We start from the raw sequence: 20,289 nt of genomic DNA on the forward strand, positions 1-20,289 counted from the left end.
TCACACATCCCGCTTTCTCAGTATTTTATAAAACATGGCTGTAGTGATGTATCGACCTAGCTGTGATCTTCACGGACAGTCACACATCCCCCGTTCTCAGTATTGTATAAAACACCGGTTGTAGTGATGTATCGAACTAGCTGTGATTTTCACGGACAGTCACACATCCCCCTATCTCAGTATTTTATAAAACATGGCTGTAGTGATGTATCGACCTAGCTGTGATCTTCACGGACAGTCACACATCCATCTTTCTAAGTATTGTATAAAACATTGATTGTAGCGATGTATCGACCTAGCTGTGATTTTCACGGACAGTCACACATCCATCTTTCTAAGTATTGTATAAAACATTGATTGTAGCGATGTATCGACCTAGCTGTGATTTTCACGGACAGTCATATTCCCCGATCTAAGTATTTTATAAAACATAGCTGTAGTGATGTATGGACGTAGCTGTGATCTTCACGGACAGTCACACATCCCACTATCTGAGTATTGTATCAAACATTGACGATAGTGATGTATCGACCTAGCTGTGATCTTCACGGACAGTCACAAATCCCCACTTTCTCACTATTGCATAAAACATTGGCTTTAGTGATGTATGGAACTAGCTGTGATCTTTACCGAGAGTCTCACATCCCCCTATCTCAGTATTGTATAAAACATGGCGGTAGTGATGTAACGACCTAGCTGTGATCTTCACGGACAGTCACACACCCTTTTCGCTGCATTGTATAAAACATGGCTGTAGTGATGTATCGACCTAGCTGTGATCTTCATTCAGAATCACACATCCCCCTATCTCAGTATTGTATAAAACACTGCCTGTAGCATTGCATCGATCTAGCTGTGATCTTCACGGACAGTCACACACACCCCGTTCTCAGTATTGTATAAAACACTGGTTGAAGTGATGTATCGGTCTAGCTGTGATTTTCACGGACAGTCACACATCCCCCTATCTCAGTAGTGATGTATCGACGTAGCTGCTATCTTCACGGAGAGTCACACGTTGCCTTATCACATTACTGTATAAAACATGACTGTAGTGATGTATGGACTTAGGTGTGATCTTCAAGGACAGTCACACATCCCACTTTCTCAGTATTGTATAAAACATGGCTGTAGTGATGTATCGACCTAGCTGTGATCTTCACGGACGGTCACAATCCCCTATCTCAGTATTGTATCAAACACTAGATTTAGTAATGTATAGACATAGCTGTGATTTTCACGGACAGTCACACATCCCGCTTTCTCAGTATTTTATAAAACATGGCTGTAGTGATGTATCGACCTAGCTGTGATCTTCACGGACAGTCACACATCCCCCTATCTCAGTATTGTATAAAACATTGGCTTTAGTGATTTATTGACCTAGCTGTGATCTTTACGGAAAGTGTCATATCCCCATATCTCAGTATTGTATAAAACATGGCTGTAGTGATGTATCGACCTAGCTGTGATCTTCACGGACAGTCACACATCCCCCTTTCTAAGTATTGTATAAAACATGGCTGTAGTGATGTATCGACCTAGCTGTGATTTTCACGGACAGTCACACACCAACCTATCTCAGTATTGTATAAAACATTGACTGTAGTGATGTATCGACCTAACTGTGATTTTCACGGACAGTCACACATCCCGCTTTCTCAGTATTTCATAAAACATGGCTGTAGTGATGTATCGACCTAGCTGTGATCTTCACGGACAGTCACACATCCCCCTATCTCAGTATTGTATAAAACATGGTTGTAGTGATGTATCGACCTAGCTGTTGTCTTCACGGACAGTCACACATCCCACTTTCTAAGTATTGTATAAAACATCGCTGTAGTGATGTATCGACCTAGCTGTGATCTTCACGGACAGTCACACATCCCCTTATCTCAGTATTGTATAAAACACCGGTTGTAGTGATGTATCGACCTAGCTGTGATTTTCACGGAAAGTCACACCTTCACCTGTCTCAGTATTGTATAAAACATTGGCTTTAGTGATGTATCGACCTAGCTGTGATTTTCACGGACAGTCACACGTTTCCGGATCTCAGTATTGTATAAAACACTGACTGTAGCAATGTATCGACCTAGCTGTGATCTTTATGGAGAGTCACACATTCCCCTGTCTCAGTATTGTATAAAATATGGCTGTAGTGATGTATCGACGTAAGTGTGATCTTCACGGAGTCACACAGTCTGTAGTGATGTATCGACCTAGCTGTGATCTTCACGGGACATCACACATCCCCTATCTCAGTATTGTATAAAACATGGCTGTAGTGATGTATCGACCTAGCTGTGATCTTCACGGACAGTCACATTCCCCTATCTCAGTATTTTATAAATCATGGTTGTAGTGATGTATCGACCTAACTGTGATTTTCACGGACAGTCACACATCCCGCTATCTCAGTATTTTATAAAACATGGCTGTAGTGATGTATCGACCTAGCTGTGATCTTCACGTACAGTCACACATTCCCCTTTCTAAGTATTGTATAAAACATTGACTGTAGTGATGTATCGATCTCGCTGTGATCTTCATTTAGAATCACACATCCGCCTATCTCAGTATTGTATAAAACATGGATGTAGTGATGTATCGACCTAGCTGTGATCTTCACGGACAGTCACACATCCCTCTTCTATCTCAGTATTGTATAAAACATTGGCTTTAGTGATGTATCGACCTAGCTGTGATCTTCACGGAGAGTCACACATCCCCTTATCTCAGTATTGTGTAAAACATGGCTGTAGTGATGTATCGACCTAGCTGTGATCTTCATGGAGAGTCACACATCCCCCTATCTCAGTATTGTATAAAACACCGAGAGTAGTGATGTATCGACCTAGCTGTGATCTTCACGGAGAGTCACACGTTGCCTTATCACAGTACTGTATAAAACATGACTGTAGTAATGTATGGACCTAGGTGTGATCTTCAAGGACAATCACACATCCCCCTATCTCAGTATTGTATAAAACATTGGCTTTAGTGATGTATGGACCTAGCTGTGATCTTCACGGACAGTCACACATCCCCCTATCTCAGTATTGTATAAAACATGGCTGTAGTGATGTATCGACCTAGCTGTGATCTTCACGGAGAGTCACACATCCCCTTATCTCAGTATTGTATAAAACATTGACTGTAGTGATGTATCGACCTAGCTGTGATCTTCACGGAGAGTCACATCTTCACCTGTCTCAGTATTGTATAAAATATTGGCTTAAGTGATGTATCGACCTAGCTGTGATCTTCACGGACAGTCACACATCCCCGTTTCTGCGTATTGCATAAAACATGGCTGTAGTGAGGTATCGACCTAGCTGTGATCTTCACGGAGAGTCACACATCCCCTTATCTCAGTATTGTATTACAAAGCGGTTGTAGTGATGTATGGACCTAGCTGTGATCTTCACGGAGAGTCACACATCCTCTTATCTCAGTATTGTATAACAAACCGGTTGCAGTGATGTATGGACCTAGCTGTGATTTTCACGGACAGTCACACATCCCCCTTTCTCAGTATTTTATAAAACATTGGCTTTAGTGATGTATGGAACTAGCTGTGATCTTCACCGAGAGTCACACATCCCCCTATCTCAGTATTGTATAAAACATGGCTGTAGTGATGTATCGACCTAGCTGTGATTTTCACGGACAGTCACACATCCCCCTATCTCAGTATTGTATAAAACACTAGCTGGAGTAATGTATCGACCTAGCTGTGATCTTCACGGAGAGTCACACATCCCCCTATCTCAGTATTGTATAAAACATGACTGTAGTGATGTATCGACCTAGCTGTGATCTTCACGACGAGTCACACATCCCCTTATCTCAGTATTGTATAAAACATTGACTGTAGTGATGTATCGACCTAGCTGTGATCTTCATGGAGAGTCACACATCGACCCTATCTCAGTATTGTATAAAACACAGACATTAGTGATGTATGGACCTAGCTGTGATCTTCACGGAGAGTCACACGTTCTCCTATCTCAGTATTGTATAAAACATAGAATGTAGCAATGTACTGACCTAGCTGTGATTTTCATGGAGAGTCACATGTTCCCCTATCTCAGTATTGTATAAAACATTGGCTTAAATGTATGGACTTAGCTGTGATCTTCATGGAGAGTCACACATCACCCTATCTCAGTATTGTATAAAACACTGACTTTAGCAATGTATCGACCTAGCTGTGATCTTCATGCAGAGTCACACATCCAACTATCTCAGTATTGTATAAAACATGGCTGTAGTGATGTATCGACCTAGCTGTGATCTTCACGGACAGTCACACATCCCCCTATCTCAGTATTGTATAAAACATTGGTTTTAGTGATGTATCGATCTGGCTGTGATCTTAACGGTGAGACAAACATTCCCTATCTCAGTATTGTATAAAACACAGACGGTAGTGATGTATGGACCTAGCTGTGATCTTCACGGACAGTCACACATTACCTATCTCAGTATTGTATAAAACATTGGTTTTAGTGATGTATCGATCTGCCTGTGATCTTAACGGTGAGACACACATTCCCTATCTCATTATTGTATAAACACAGACAGTAGTGATGTATCGACCTAGCTGTGATTGTAATGGAGAGTCACATCCCCGTATCTGTTTTCTATAAGACTTTGACTGTAGTGATGTATCGACCTAGCTGTGATCTTCATGGAAAGTCATATCCCCCCTATCTCAGTAATGCATAAAACGCAGACAGTAGTGAGGTATGGACCTAGCTGTGATCTTCACTGACAGTCACACATCCCCCTACCTCAGTATTGTATAAAATACTGACAGTAGTGATACATCGACTGGCTGTGATCTTCACGGAGAGACACACTATCCACTATCTCAGTATTGTAGCAAACATTGGCTTTAGTGATGTATCGATCTAGCTGTGATCTTCACGGAGAGTCACACGTTCCCCTGTCTCAGTATTTTATGAAACATTGATTGTAGCAAAGTACCGACCTAGCTGTGATTTTCATGGAGAGTCACATCCCCCTATCTCAGTATTGAATAAATCACCGACTGCAGTGTTGTATCGATCTATATGTGATCTTGACGACGAGTCACATATCGCCTTATCTCAGTATTGTATAAAACATTGACTGTAGTGATGGGTGGACCTAGATATGATCTTCATGGAAAGTCACATCCCCCTATCTCAGTATTGAATAAAACACCGACAGTAGTGATATATCGATCTAGCTCTGATCTTCACGGAGAGACACACTTTCCACTATCTAAGTATTGTATAAAACACCGACTATATTAATGTATCGACCTAGCTGTGTTCTTCACGGACAGTCACACATAACCCTATTTCAGTATTGTTTAAAAGATTGACGTAGTGATTTATCGACCTAGCTGTGATCTTCACGGACAGTCACATGTCTTCCTGTCTCAGTATTGTATAAAACATTGGCTTTAGTAATTTTTGGACCTGGCTGTGATCTTCACGGAGAGACACACATTCCCCTATCTCAGTATTGTATAAAACATAGACAGTAGTCATATATCGACCTACCTTAGATCTACACGGAAAGTCAAACATCCCCTATATCAGTATTGTATAAAACACTGACTATAGTGATGTATGGAACTAGCTGTGATCTGCATGGAGAGTCACACATTCCCCTTTCTCAGTATTGTATAAAACATTGGCTTAATAGTATGGACTTAGCTGTTAGTATGGCGGATATGTGAAATGGGCGTGCACTTCTGGAAAGAAGCATGATGATTTGTCCTAGGGGGATTTTGGGTATGCTGATTTCAAAAATTGCGGGAACCACGACTTCACTCTAGCCGTTCCCGCCAAAAATCTGGAAATTCACAATGGCCGCCACAAAACATGATTTCGTCCATGAAATTTCTCTCAGTGCCCCGATTTCAATGATCTTGATGTTTATACCTATATTTTTGAGATCAAGGAATGTAATAAAACGCAATTCAAGACTTATACAGTTTCCTTCATATGTTTATTTTTTAAAAAATGTCATAATCCGAATCAACTAGGTGACAAAATGTCTTTAGGACGTACCATTGTTTGAACAATCCGAACCTGATAATTTAGTTATAGATTGTTTGGTGAAGTATGGGAGAATCTCGCTAAACACAAGAGTTCCTGTCATTAATAGTAATGTCATTTAATAAAAAAAAAACTGTCCTGAGCAGAAGCACAGCTGTGTACACGGCAGATTTGCTTTGACACACTTGCATCGCCAAGTACATTCCTTATTGCACCCACATTTCAACAGTTCCTGACAAGCTTTGGCTGCCTCTGGAAGGGTTGTCCAGCATGGAGTGCATGGGGAATCATCTTTCACTCTCTTCCACCCCCATAATTCTGGTGAAGGAACATCCGGCTCGCCAGTAAGTGTCTGTCCCCAGATATAGCCTGCCTGGTAAACAGCCCTTTTCACGTGCTGTTCAAGAGCATTCAACGTCCGAGGAATGTTTTCCATCTTATGGTTGCGAGTAAACAAGTATTTCCTGGTTCCATTCACATGACTAAGTCCTGATGTTCGCTGGTACAGTAGAACCACGTATCTTTCTATTTGGTCCATGTCGTTGGGTGTTACTTGAGTTGGAGCACAAATGTAGCTGTGTGCTGAGGCATACTGCGCCATACAACCCAAGCTGTTTTCTTTCCAATTCCGAAGAATGCAGAAATAGTATCACATCCTGATATCGCGTGCATAAACAGAAGACCCCATGATGTATCATTGCCTAGTTCAGCTGAAATTAGGTCACAGGGGATGTATCTCAGTTTAGAACCACATTTCACAATCGTTTAAGACGCTTGAAACAGCAACTGCGAGAACCACCACATCTGTATCAGTGGCATGTATCATCACTTTGGTGAATCCTTGATGGAATGCATGGGAGGCATGAAACAGGAACCGGGTGTCCGCTTCTTCATGAGTGCAGGACAAGTCTGAGAGGTGAGCATGAAACAGCGCTCCGGACTTTTGTTGAGATGATTTGTTTTCCTTGGGGGGTTTGGAACTCTTGTACAGCATCGGCAAGAAGTTGGAACAGGCTCTCTTTGTTCCAATCAATTAGCAGGAATTTTAGTGTTGTTGGCCACTCGAATTTGGTTACCAGTTCCACAATTCTGTAATGTTTGTGACTTTAGGCTGTCTTCCTTATAGATATTCCAAACAACATCTAAATGGGCAACATCCTGTAGCATGCGTTCTAAAGAGGGCAAGAACACCAATTGTGAATAGTTCTGGAATGTTTTCACAATTTTCTTTGACTTCTTTGGATCAAGTGTCTGAACAAGGGCAGCGCCATCAACAATTTTAACATGAACATGTGGTGTAGATTCTGATTTTGGTGCCAACGATTCCAAATATTCCATCAAATCAGACTTCTTCTATTGGTGCATGATGCGATTTGATGCTAGTGATGGAGGCCAGGCATGATTTGCATGCATGAAGATATCACTGTCTCGAGCTTGGCATGATATGTACATCCGTTAGAAGAGATTAGCATCATCACACATGTTAGAGATTTTGGTGGCGGACTTGGTAGGCTTCTTTCCCAAACTAGCATTAAACAGAGGCAGTTTGTTTTTGTGAATTGTGTCATTGAATGATGTGCAATCAACATTAATACGCTCTGCAACGAACTTCTGGTTTTGTGGTTTGCGAATATTTTCTGCCGACTTTATTTCATTTACAACGATATCAGGCATTATCCGTTTGGTGTCAAGCGTATACAAATCTGTGCCAGTATCTGCAAATGGGTTGCCTAGTTCCTCCATCACATCAGTGACGTTCTTGACTTGTGATATGAACGCCTTCTGTACACTTGGTATCTGTTCATGGTGGCGATCTGTGTCTTTTTTCATGTAGTGTTTTTCATAGTACCCAATCAAAAGCCTAGCTGTTTCTTGGCCCGTCACCATCCATCGTGTCAATGCGGCTTCATTCTCTGTGATACCTATAGCACCACCATGTCCTTTCACCATTGCATTCAGCTGTTCATGAACCTGGTCATGGGCTAGGACTGAGAACTTGAGTGTAGATTTCTCTGAGTGACGAAGTTGCCTTTAAGGAACTCTGCATAGGTGTCTTGACTGTTAATCACCAGGGCAAGAAGATCTTTGACATGAATTGTCATCCATCGTGACTAGTGGAAGTGGTCAAGTTTCCCAAGAGAATCCAAGCAGGACATAAAATTTGGTTGACGCTGTAATCTAAGGAACTGTAGGAGTAGGCATTCCAACTGCCAGACTTTAAACCAGTAATCAAACATCATAGCATAGTTGTTCATCTTCTGGTGTGTTCTTTTGATATTCACCATATGAACTCTGAAGCAGGATGAACAGAGCTGCTGCTGTTATTTGATGAGCCCACTGACCTCTGGAAGTGTATGAACCTTTCTGCAGACTAACGGCACGCCCCTCAGTTGTAACATTGGCTGAAGACATCACATAAATCCAGCAACTTCCGTCAAGCCAGTCGCCAATGACTTTCAACAGAGCCATTTCAATGTGAAGACCTCCCCATCATCACAACATATAGTCTTTCTCCATACTTTTCAGGCAATTTCCATTGAATTCTTTTGGCAATTGAACTACGGAGGTGTTTTTTATGCAGTGATTCCATCATGTCCATACAAGCTTTTTCTTGCAACTTCCTGGTCCTCTCGACTTTTGCAACATTACACAGGACGGAACAATGTTAATGCTATCGTGCTTTATGCTTTACCATAGTCTTTTCCATGCCATCACCATCATCAAGTCGGGATACGTTTTTATTAAAGGGCACCATTTTCAATTCATCAAAGGCAGATAAATTAGTTACCAGAGACGAGTAACCTGTTGCTGATTGGATTATGAGTTTTCCACCATGTTCTTGACACAGAGCACAAATGTCCCAGTTAGTCGGTTCAACAAATGAAGCACATTCCCGAGGAGTGAGTTTAAGTTTTTTTAAGACATTTTTAGACTTCATGGACGCTTTCCTGTGTTTAAAAAACGAAAATATACATTATTAAATGTATCTTTATTGAACACATGAAGTCATATTATCGACACTTCATGCAAACTTCCTGTTTCTGAAAAATAGCAAGACACATTGTTAAATGTATTTCTATTGAATACCTGATCGATTCGAATTATGCCATTTGTTTTGATAAACATTTGAAGGAAAACTGTATAAGTCTTGACATGTGTTTTATTAGATTCCTCGACCTCAAAAACATAGGTATAGACATCAAGATCATTGAAAACGGGGCACTGAGAGGAATTTCATGGACAAAATCATGTTTTATGGCGGCCATTTTGAATTTCTCAATTTTTGGCGGGCACGGCTGTAGTAAGGTCGTGGTTCCCGCAATTTTTTAAATCGGCATACCCAAAAACCCCTAGGCCAAATTATCATGCTTCTTTCCGGAAGTGCACAACTCAACAAAAAAAGTCACATATCCGCCCCACTATGTGATCTTCACGGACAGTCACATATTCCCAAATCTCAGTACTGTAAAAAACATGGCTGTAGTGATGTATCGACCTAGCTGTGATCTTCACGGAGATATCCACATTCTCCTATCTCAGTATTGAATAAAACATTGGCTTTAGTGATGTATGGACCTTGCTGTGATCTTGACGGACAGTCACACATCTCCCTGTATTGTATAAAACATTGACTGTAGTGATGCAACGATCTGGTTGTGATCATAACGGTGAGGTACACATTTCCCTATCTCAGTATTGTATAAAACGCAGACAGTAGTGATATATTGACCTAGCTGTGATCTTCAAGGGAAGTCAAACATCCCCCTATCACAATATTGTATAAAACACAGACAGTAGTGATAGATCGACCTAGCTGTGATCTTCACTGCAAGTAAAGCATCCCCTTTCTCAGTATTGTATAAAACATTGGCTTTAGTGATGTATGGACCTAGCTGTGATCTTCACGGAAAGTCAAACATCCCCCTATCACAGTATTGTACGGCAGAGCGATACGTGGACCGATGATGATTCTGAAAGAACTGCTAACGAAAGAGGTTCCCGATGACGACGTCAAAACAACTTATCAGTATGTAATGGATTTGAGGGAACGGATGGAGGAGACATGCCAAGTTGCAATGGATTACTTGAAGGATGCCAAGCGAGTTCAGAGAAGGAACTTCAACAGGAGAGCCAAATCACGGGAGCTACGACCAGGCGACAAAGTGTTAGTGCTTCTGCCGACAAAAGCTAACAAGTTGCTGATGCAATGGCGTGGCCCATACGACGTTGTAGAGAAAGTCGGACCGTTCGACTATCGTGTGAACAGGGACGGTAAAATCAAGACTCTACATATTAACCTGTTGAAAAAGTACATGAAGCCAGTGGACAATGTTGCGGAAGATACTGAGGGAATTCTTGCAAATACTATAGCAAGTGTTGTTGCTGATGGTGAGGAGATTCAGGGGGACACGGATTTTCCCAGCAGACTGGAGTCCCTTCCTAGTGATAGGGGAAAGGAACATGTTGAAGATGTTTAAATCTCTGGAGGCCTGAACAATGCACAAGCAGATGAAGTGAAGGAGCTCATGGACAGTTATACAGATGTGCTAACTGATCTTCCAGGCCGGACAAATCTCGCCCAACATGAGATCAGGACTACTACCGATGCTCCCGTTCATGTGAAACAATACCCCTTGCCTTATATTACCAAGGAGGTGATCAAAGAAGAGGTGCAGAAGATGTTGGATATGGACGTTATCGAGCCATCATCATCCCCATACTCGGCTCCTGTTGTAATGGTCAAGAAAAAGGAGGGGACGAATCGTTTTTGCATTGATTTCAGAAGACTAAATCGAGTCACGGTATTTGATGCCGAGCCGATGCCAAACACAGGTGATATTTTCTCTCGGGTAGCGGGTGCAAGATACTTCTCCAAACTGGATCTCAGTAAAGGCTATTGGCAGGTGCCGCTCTCGGAAGACGCAAAAGAGATGACAGCCACAAGGCCTTTTCCAGTTTAAGGTAATGCCGTTTGGCTTAGTAAATGCCCCGGCAACATTTAGTAGGCTGATGAGGAAACTTTTAGTTGGTATGGAACACATCGATAACTTCATCGACGACATATTGATTTACACAGATACATGGGAAGAACATATGGAAGTACTTCGCGATCTTTTTGCAAGGCTTCGAGCAGCAGTACCAACAAAATGCTCGATTGGATTTTCCAGTTTGACTTGTTTGGGTCATATTGTTGGTGATGGAAAATTGGAATTGGAAGAGTCGAAAGTGACGGCCATCAAAAACGCAGAGAGACCAGAGACAAAGAAACAAGTTCGCTCTTTTTGGGGGTTGGCCGGATTCTATCGGCGTTTCATTCCTAATTTCGCAGCAGTTGCCGCCCCATTGACTGATCTGACGAAGAAGGGATGTCCAAATAAAGTTCTTTGGAGCGAAGTGCACGATAAGGCATTTTCTACTCTCAAGAACATGCTAACAGCTAAACCGGTGCTCAGACTTCCAAATTTGGAGCAACAGTTCATTCTTCGAACAGACGCATCGGATACTGGCTTGGGTGCTGTGCAGCTGCAGGAAGAAAACGGACAGAAAATGCCTGTCGCCTACGCCAGCAGGAAGTTACTTGCCAGGGAAAAGAACTACGCAATTATAGAGAAGGAATGTTTGGCAATTGTCTGGGCAGTCCAGAAGTTTGAACCTTACATCTATGGGAAAGAGTTTATCCTTGAGACGGACCATCACCCATTAATTTACTTGCACAGATCAAAAACTGCGAATGCCAGACTTATGAGATGGGCGTTACTCCTACAGCCATACAGATTGAGGATTCGTGCCATCAAGGGTTCCGACAACGTTGGAGCGGACTATTTGAGCAGACTCTAGGAATACATGTTCCTTGAGTATGAGAAAGTGTATCCACTTTCTTCGAAAGCAGGGGGAAAACTGTCACGTAAGCATGTATAGTTTGTCTATAAATGGTAAGTTTTAATTTGAGTTTGTTTTGCGGTGTAAGGACTCTTAATTGTCCGCACCACTGGGCGGATATACGTCACGGGCTTGACCGGTTGTGCACGGAATGGACACTTGTTTACGGTCCACAGTTTTGTGAGTTCGTGTAGCCGATATGTAAATATAGCTGTTTCCGATATTGTGAACAAGGCACAGACGACAGACTGTGGTAAGCCGTTTCCATATGTTTTTTTTTCTGGCATTATTTTATCCATGCCGTCAAATCTATCGGGTCAAGCAATCGAGGTGTCGGTGCGCTCCAATCATGCGTAACTATTGTTGATACATGTAGTACACTTGTTTTGTGGTGTGTTTCTGCTGTATCATTATAATTTCATATTTCCTATTGATTTCTGGTGTATTTAGATAATATAAACATAATAGATTGTTGTGTGTAGAATTATTTAATAAATATAGGGTTCTTGTCCGTTTTAAAATTCTATGGAAGCTCTGAGCTAGAGCTATAGCGTTAGTTGGAGTGTGTACGCGCACTGGGTAAAAAAGTATGGAAGCCGTGAGACGCCAACTTCTATGAATTGTGCTGAGTCGTGTTTTTATAGCCATTTGGAGCCGCACACTTATCCCTTTATCTTTATTATATTGATTTACGTATATTTACAATATATTAATGAATATTTATATTATTGATAATTAATTATTAGTTAATTAGTATGCCAGGTAAGAGTGATTCTGTGTGACTACAGCATTATTTTCAACTATGTATTATTGTAGCTTCACATGACGGACTAGGAGGCTCAGCTATCAAGCCAGGACCAGTCAGCTGTGCCAACTCATTGTGACTCCAGTGTCAGGACCGACCGGATGAGTTCTCTTCAACAGGGTCAAGGTCAGCATGGAATACATGTGTTGGGTCGTTACGTAGGCCAGGGTCAGCGACTTGCTTGGAGGCTGAGTCACAGCATATTTACTATTGGGATGGCTGTCGTGTCAAGGACACTCTTGTTTACATCCCAGCTTTCCTGTCGTGTCTTGGACACCAGTGAGTTTGCCAATTTGGGCGTTTCAAGCAAGCAGTGCTGTGACCTTCATGGGGAGTCACACATTCCCTTGTCTCAGTATTGTATAAAACATTGGTTTTAGTGATGTATCGATCTAGCTGTGATCTTCATGGAGAGTCACACATCCCCCTATCTCAGTATTGTATAAAACACCGACTATAGTGATGTATCGACCTAGCTGTGATGTTCTTGGACACTCACACCTCTCCCTACCTCAGTATTGTATAAAACATTGACTGTAGTGTTTTATCGACCTAGCTGTGATCTTTACGGACAGTCACATATTCCCCTATCTCAGTATTGTATAAAACATTGACTGTAGTGTCGTATCGACCTAGCTGTAATCTTCCAGGAGAGTCACACATTCCCCTATCTCAGTATTGTATAAAACATGGCTGTAGTGATGTATCGACCTAGCTGTGATCTTCACGGAGAGTCACACATTCCCCTATCTCAGTATTGTATAAAACATTGACTGTAGTGTCGTATCGACCTAGCTGTAATCTTCCAGGAGAGTCACACATTCCCCTATCTCAGTATTGTATAAAACATGGCTGTAGTGATGTATCGACCTAGCTGTGATCTTCACGGAGAGTCACACATTCCCCTATCTCAGTATTGTATAAAACACCGAATGTAGTGATGTTTCTGGCTATTGGCCATCGATCTATGGTCTGTGATGTTCTATTTTGTGATCACCTGGTATTTGTTGTGATCGCAAAAATTAGTTGTAATTTTTCTTTTTGTTGTGATTTCATCTATTTGTTGTAATAATCTTGTTTTTGTTGTGGTAATGTTGTATTTATGTGACCATCTAGTCTTTGCTTTAATTATTATGAGCATCCGATATCTGTTGTGATTATCTGATATTTGTTGTGATCATTCACAGGCGAATAGTATCTTTTTTAACTAGATACGCTTTATTTATCTTTCTTATTTGCAGTCAGGGTCATTTAAGGACGTCTTCAGCTTTTGAAACCACGTGTTACGAGTTGGTCGATGAGTTGACGACTTCTTGCTCGAAAATCGTGATAATGGGTATAAGCCTTGAGTAAACAAATTATGTTGGAGACACACGACTGTTGCTATTGAGAGATATGAAATTCATAATTGGGACATTGAAATCATCACGTTTTTCATACAGCTTGGCAGAAAGTTGTCCATATTGGTTGCGTTGAAGGAAAAGATTGAGATAAGAAGCTGATGTAGAGTTTGTCGTGTGTTTGATTTAAAATTCTGGTGTATATATATGATAGACTTGATCAATAATTTCTTGTTATTTAAACACAAAAAGAGAAGTTATCAATATCTGAAAGTGACACGACTTTGTCAGGTCTTTGTGATCTGTTTTGATACTTCCTACGATAAATTCAGCCTCTCATGCAAAAAATCCAGTTAAAAGACGGGCACATTTATTTCCAATAGGAATTCAACAGTTTGTTGGAAGATCTAATCACCAAAAAGATGTTGTCAATCAGAAACTCGATTATTTTTCTGTGATTTCGTTCGGCAATTATGTCTTCTTTGGTATTGACGTAGTTTCCATAAAATACACTTCAGTTAAGTTTACAACTATGTATTTGTACAGCTGTCCACCTTTCTTATAGAAAAAATGTTATAACAAGAGAACGAAGGTGTTTATCTGATTCGACTAGGGTATGCTCGTGAACAGAGGGGAAAATCAAACGTTGTGATTTAAGAAATGTCTTTTTTTGAAAAAGGATGTTGAAGATTAGTTAAAAACTGTTTGGATTTCTTTAAAACCCACACACTATTTTAACTGCACTTCTTGAGTAAACAGTATCACAATAAGACAGAACCACATATTTGATAGCACTAAGAATGTTAGTAAGCAATTTTGACAATGGTTTGGTTGAACAGCAATAAAACGTTGTCTATATAGACAGCATAGTCCCTATACTTATCATTATTAGGCAATCTAAATGATTGTAATACTGAATTGGGATTATCTAGCAAATTAAAAGCACCAAGTAACAACTTCAATAATATTTATGGTCATGAAACCAGGCAATGAATTTAGTGGCACTTTTAGTCATTAAACCAGGCAATGAATTTAGTGGCACTTTTAGTCATTAAACCAGGCAATGAATTTAGTGACACTTTTAGTCATTAAACCAGGCAATGAATTTAGTGGCACTTTTAGTCATGAAACCAGGCAATGAATTTAGTGGCACTTTTAGTCATGAAACCAGGCAATGAATTTAGTGGCACTTTTAGTCATGAAACCAGGCAATGAAAATAGTGCAGAGCCAAAATTTTGCCTTTACAGATTTGAGTAGAAAAGTAACCTTATTATTATAATTATTACAGTGTGCAACAGTTGACATACACTATTCACATATAGGTTGCTCCTAATTGTCTTCTTAATCTTTGTATATTTCTGCTGTTGTCCACATGTATATGCTGACTATTTGGATGATAAATTCCATCACCCGCGCTGTCAATGTTATTGTGTTGCAGGTATGTATTTTTTATTCTTTCCCTATATTACATCGTACTTTTATGTTTTAAGATTACAGAGAAATTCAGCAATAAAGGGCCAATCTTTTCATAGCTTTTTGTTATTACCAATTCTAAACCAAATGGTTGACAGTTTGCATTTCAGATAAAACGTGTGCGTGACAATCACGTGTTCATTCATAACTATATGACGTAACAGAAGGATACTCTCACTTAGACTGGCGTCGGTATACTAGTACCAGGGCAGAGTATAAATCGTTGGGGAATCAAAACCCGCAATGTTATCAGTGAAAGTTTTCCCAATGAAATCAACTGTTAAATACATGATTGCATCAATTTTATATTAAAACGAAGTCAAATACACGATGGATTTAGGAAACCTTTTCTGTGGAAATGAAAAGTTAAATGTCATTCTTCTTGTGTAAGATATTTGACACAAACCCAGAAATGAATTATCTGATGTTAATTATGCTCCTACATTGTACACACGTTTTTCGTTTCAAAATACAGTTGAACTTCGTTTTTTCGAAGTCGGCGAGACCATTGGAAAACTTCGAGTTATCCGAGTTTTCGATTCAGGCCAGATCGATTGTTTGGTCAAATGTTTGGCCGGAACAGACGAAATACTTCGAATTAAACAGTCTTCGATTATACGAGTTCGAGATAACGAAGTTTCTTTTTCTCAGTACTTATGCCATGTTTTAAAAGGATATCAATCATGTCTGACGCTTAGAAATTTCCTGAATGTGGTCCCAATTAAGGTGACAACACAAATTCCCTATTCTTGAATTCTTTACTCAGTTGTTTCACTACAACAGAAACTAGACAAATATGTGAAGATAAAAACGTAAAATACAGAAAACTAGTACAGGCAACTACGTCATAGAATGAATGTTTTGTAAACGAAAAAAACAAAATAAAAATACAAATTAGCAAAACCATTATATCTAATGATATTGTCACATTTCAAATGTCAGTGAATCCACTCACACATGCACCATAGGTAGGTAGATTGAATCTGATTTCATTACTAGTGGACACAACCCTGAAGACATGCATCTACTTCGAAATAAAGGTTTGTTTTATATAGATCTTATATCAATATTGATAACGTAATCATAATGACTTTCTCAGCTGAACATGACGTTAATGGTGTACTGACCTCTGAGGCTGTGAGTACCTCTCTAGCAAAGGTACTACGTGTTTGATATGGAATTCAGGTTGCCTTCCCACATCACAGTTGCGTACTCATAAAATTCAAAATGTCGTGAGTTCGAGGGTCATATGAGGACAAGAAGAAAATGAGTCGCATGCACTATGATAAGATCGTAAACAAGTGTTTTATTGCTGCTGGTTCTTGTCCTTGTTGACACTGAGTCATCAAAACCAAACAATGACAACGTTTATTCTACTGCACTTTTAGATTCGATGCACTTCTAAGACAATTAGGTATATTTTTTTCACTCTCACAGATTTGTGTTTGCAAGACAATTGTCGTCTAACTATACAAGAAAGTATCAGAAAATACCAGTATTTACCCACATTTCTGGAACGTCTACTGGCCCAGTAGTTCTTCATTGTCTCTCTCTGTTTCCTTATGCAGACATTTCAATTGTCTGCATGTATATATATTTGGCGTTTTCTCTGCAAACTGCTCTGTAAATTAAACACAGTCTATTGGAAAACACTATAACGATGTTAAAGTGTTTCCTTAAAAAAACATTTGAAATGATATATACCTCTGGTCGGGGTTTGGCGTATTCTTCTACACAAATCACACCGAATTAAACCTGATCATCACCAATATTACAAGGTCATATTTAGCAACACACCAGACACATTTTCCAGCGGATCACTTCTATTTGTGGATATATCTAAACCCAAATATTTTATTTTTTTTTAGATACTACGTTTATTTTTGAAAACAATTCTTATATAATCAGCAAGAAAATACCAAAATGTCAACATAATCATAATACAAATTCTATAAAACTATAACAAAATACGAACAAAATAAAGATTTGCCCGGAGACTCCTGAAAAAGAACAAGGAGATTAAGACCAGATGTTCAGGAAGAATAAGCGTCGCCTCCTTCAACGACGACACCTGCCATGTAAACTTTGATTAATGTCATGTTTTCAAATGAGAATAAAGTACACAACAACAGAACCAATAGGCAAACTAACGAGCATCAAACACGCCCAGTTTCATATCACACAACGGAACCAGCAGACAAACTAACGAGCATCAAACACGCCCAGTTTCATATCACACAACGGAACCAACAGGTAAACTAACGAGCATCAAACACGCCCAGTTTCATATATCGCAAAGAAATGAAATATTTCTCAATGAGATCACTATGACGACCGTAAAACTTCCAAATACTTTTCATCAACTTGCATCTTTTGAGACTATGTGTTACGAATTTGTCCATGAGTTGACGACTTCTTGCATGAAAATCATGATAATGGGTACATGCTCTTGAATATTGAATCAATTGCGACATGTGAACACCATAGGTTTGGGATTCACGATTGTAGGAAAAGATGTCATCAATATATCAGAAATTGATATTCAACAACTTTGCAAGGTCTTTGTGATCTGTTTTAGGCTCTAACATAAACAATGCCTTAGTGTGTCTTAGTTTTTGAAAGGTGTTTCATTTATGGTTAAATGAACTCACCTACATGTGACGATTTGGAAAGCTCAGATATTCGCCCATATTAACACGAAAAAGATGGGGTTTTTATTCAAAATATAGGCGATCCTTAGCTAACTGTGTGTAGTATCTATATCATTCACGGACCTTTACAACAGTGCTATTGATAGTGTTGGAATAAAGTGTAGTTTGGTTTTTATTCCTCCATCTTTACACTATAGTCTCTATGACCCTCTGAACAGTGGTAGCTATCTCACAACATGAGGAAGGCCACATGGTAACTAAATAACATTTCGTTGAAGTGTCTTTCCCACAAATACATCCATGTCGATACAGTGATCTCAGTTTAACGAAAAACATCGACCACTGGGCCACACGCCTCAGATCGTCATCTGAGACACACAGACCGCACTACCAATTCACACACCTCAGATCGTCATTTGAGAAACACAGACCGAACTACCAAACACACACCTCGGATCTTCATCTGAGAAACAAAGACCGAACTACCAAACACACACCTCTAATCGTCATCCGAAAAACACAAACCGAACTACCAAACCACACACCTCGGATCTTCATCTAAGAAACACAAACCGAACTACCAAATGCACACCTCGGATCGTCATCTGAGAAACACAGACCGAACTACGTAACACACAACTCAGATCATCATCCGCGAAACAGAGACCGAACTACCAATTCACATACCTCGGATCTTCATCTGAAAAACACAGACCGAACTACCAAACCACATACCTCGGATCTTCATCTTTGAAATATAGACCGAACTACCAAGTCACACACCTCGGATCGTCATTCGTGAAACACAGACCGAACTACTAATTCACACACCTCAGATCGTCATCCGAGAACACAAACCGAACTACCAAACACACACCTGTGATCGCCATCCGAGATACACAAACCGAACTACCCAAACACACGCCTCGGATCTTCATCTGAGAACTAAACACACGAACTCACCAAACTACCAAACACACACCTCGGATCGTCATCCGAGAAACACAGACCGAACTACCAATTCACAGGGCTCGGATCTGCATCCGAGAAACACAGACCGAACTAAAAATTCACACACCTCGGATTGTCATCTGAGAAACACAAACCGAACTACAGAACTTACACATTGGATCTTCATCTAAGAAACACAGACCAAACTACCAATTCACACAGGATCTCGGAAACACAGACCGAACTACCAATTCACACACCTCGGATCGAGAAACACAGACCGAACTACCAATTCACACACCTCGGATCTGTCATCTGAGAAACACAAACACACACCTCGGATCTACAGAAACACAACTTACACACACCTCGGATCTTCATCTGAAAAACATAGACAGAAGTACCAAACCACATACCTCGGATCTTCATCCGAGAAACACAGACCGAACTACCAATTCACACACCTCGGTTCTTCATCTGAGAAACATAGACCGAACTACCAAACACACACCTCGGATCGTCATCCGAGAAACACAGACCGAACTACCAATTCACACACCTCGGATCTGCATCCGAGAAACACAAACCGAACTACCAAACACACAGACCGAACTACCAAACTTCACATACCTCGGATCGTCCGAACTACCGAACTACCCAAACACACACCTCGGTTCTTCATCTGAGAAACACAGACCGAACTACCAAACACACACCTCGGATCTTCATCTGAGAAACAAAGACCGAACTACCAAACACACACCTCTAATCGTCATCCGAGAAACACAAACCGAACTACCAATTCACAAACCTCGGATCGTCATCCGAGCAACAAACACCGAACTACCAATTCACAAACCTCGGATCGTCATCCGAGCAACAAATACCGAACTACCAATTCACACGCCTCGGAACTTCATCTGAGAAACACAGACCGAACTACCAAACTTACACATTGGATCTTCATCTAAGAAACACAGACCAAACTACCAAACACACACCTCGGATCGTCATCCGAGAAACACAGACCGAACTACCAATTCACACGCCTCGGATCTGCATTCGACAAACACAGACCGAACTACCAATTCACACACCTCGGATCGTCATCTGAGAACCAAAGACA

The sequence above is a fragment of the Ylistrum balloti genome, unplaced genomic scaffold (assembly GCF_031769215.1).
Source record: "Ylistrum balloti isolate Yb309-2 unplaced genomic scaffold, AGI_CSIRO_Ybal_v1 Utg369744, whole genome shotgun sequence".
NCBI lineage: Eukaryota > Metazoa > Mollusca > Bivalvia > Pectinida > Pectinidae > Ylistrum > Ylistrum balloti.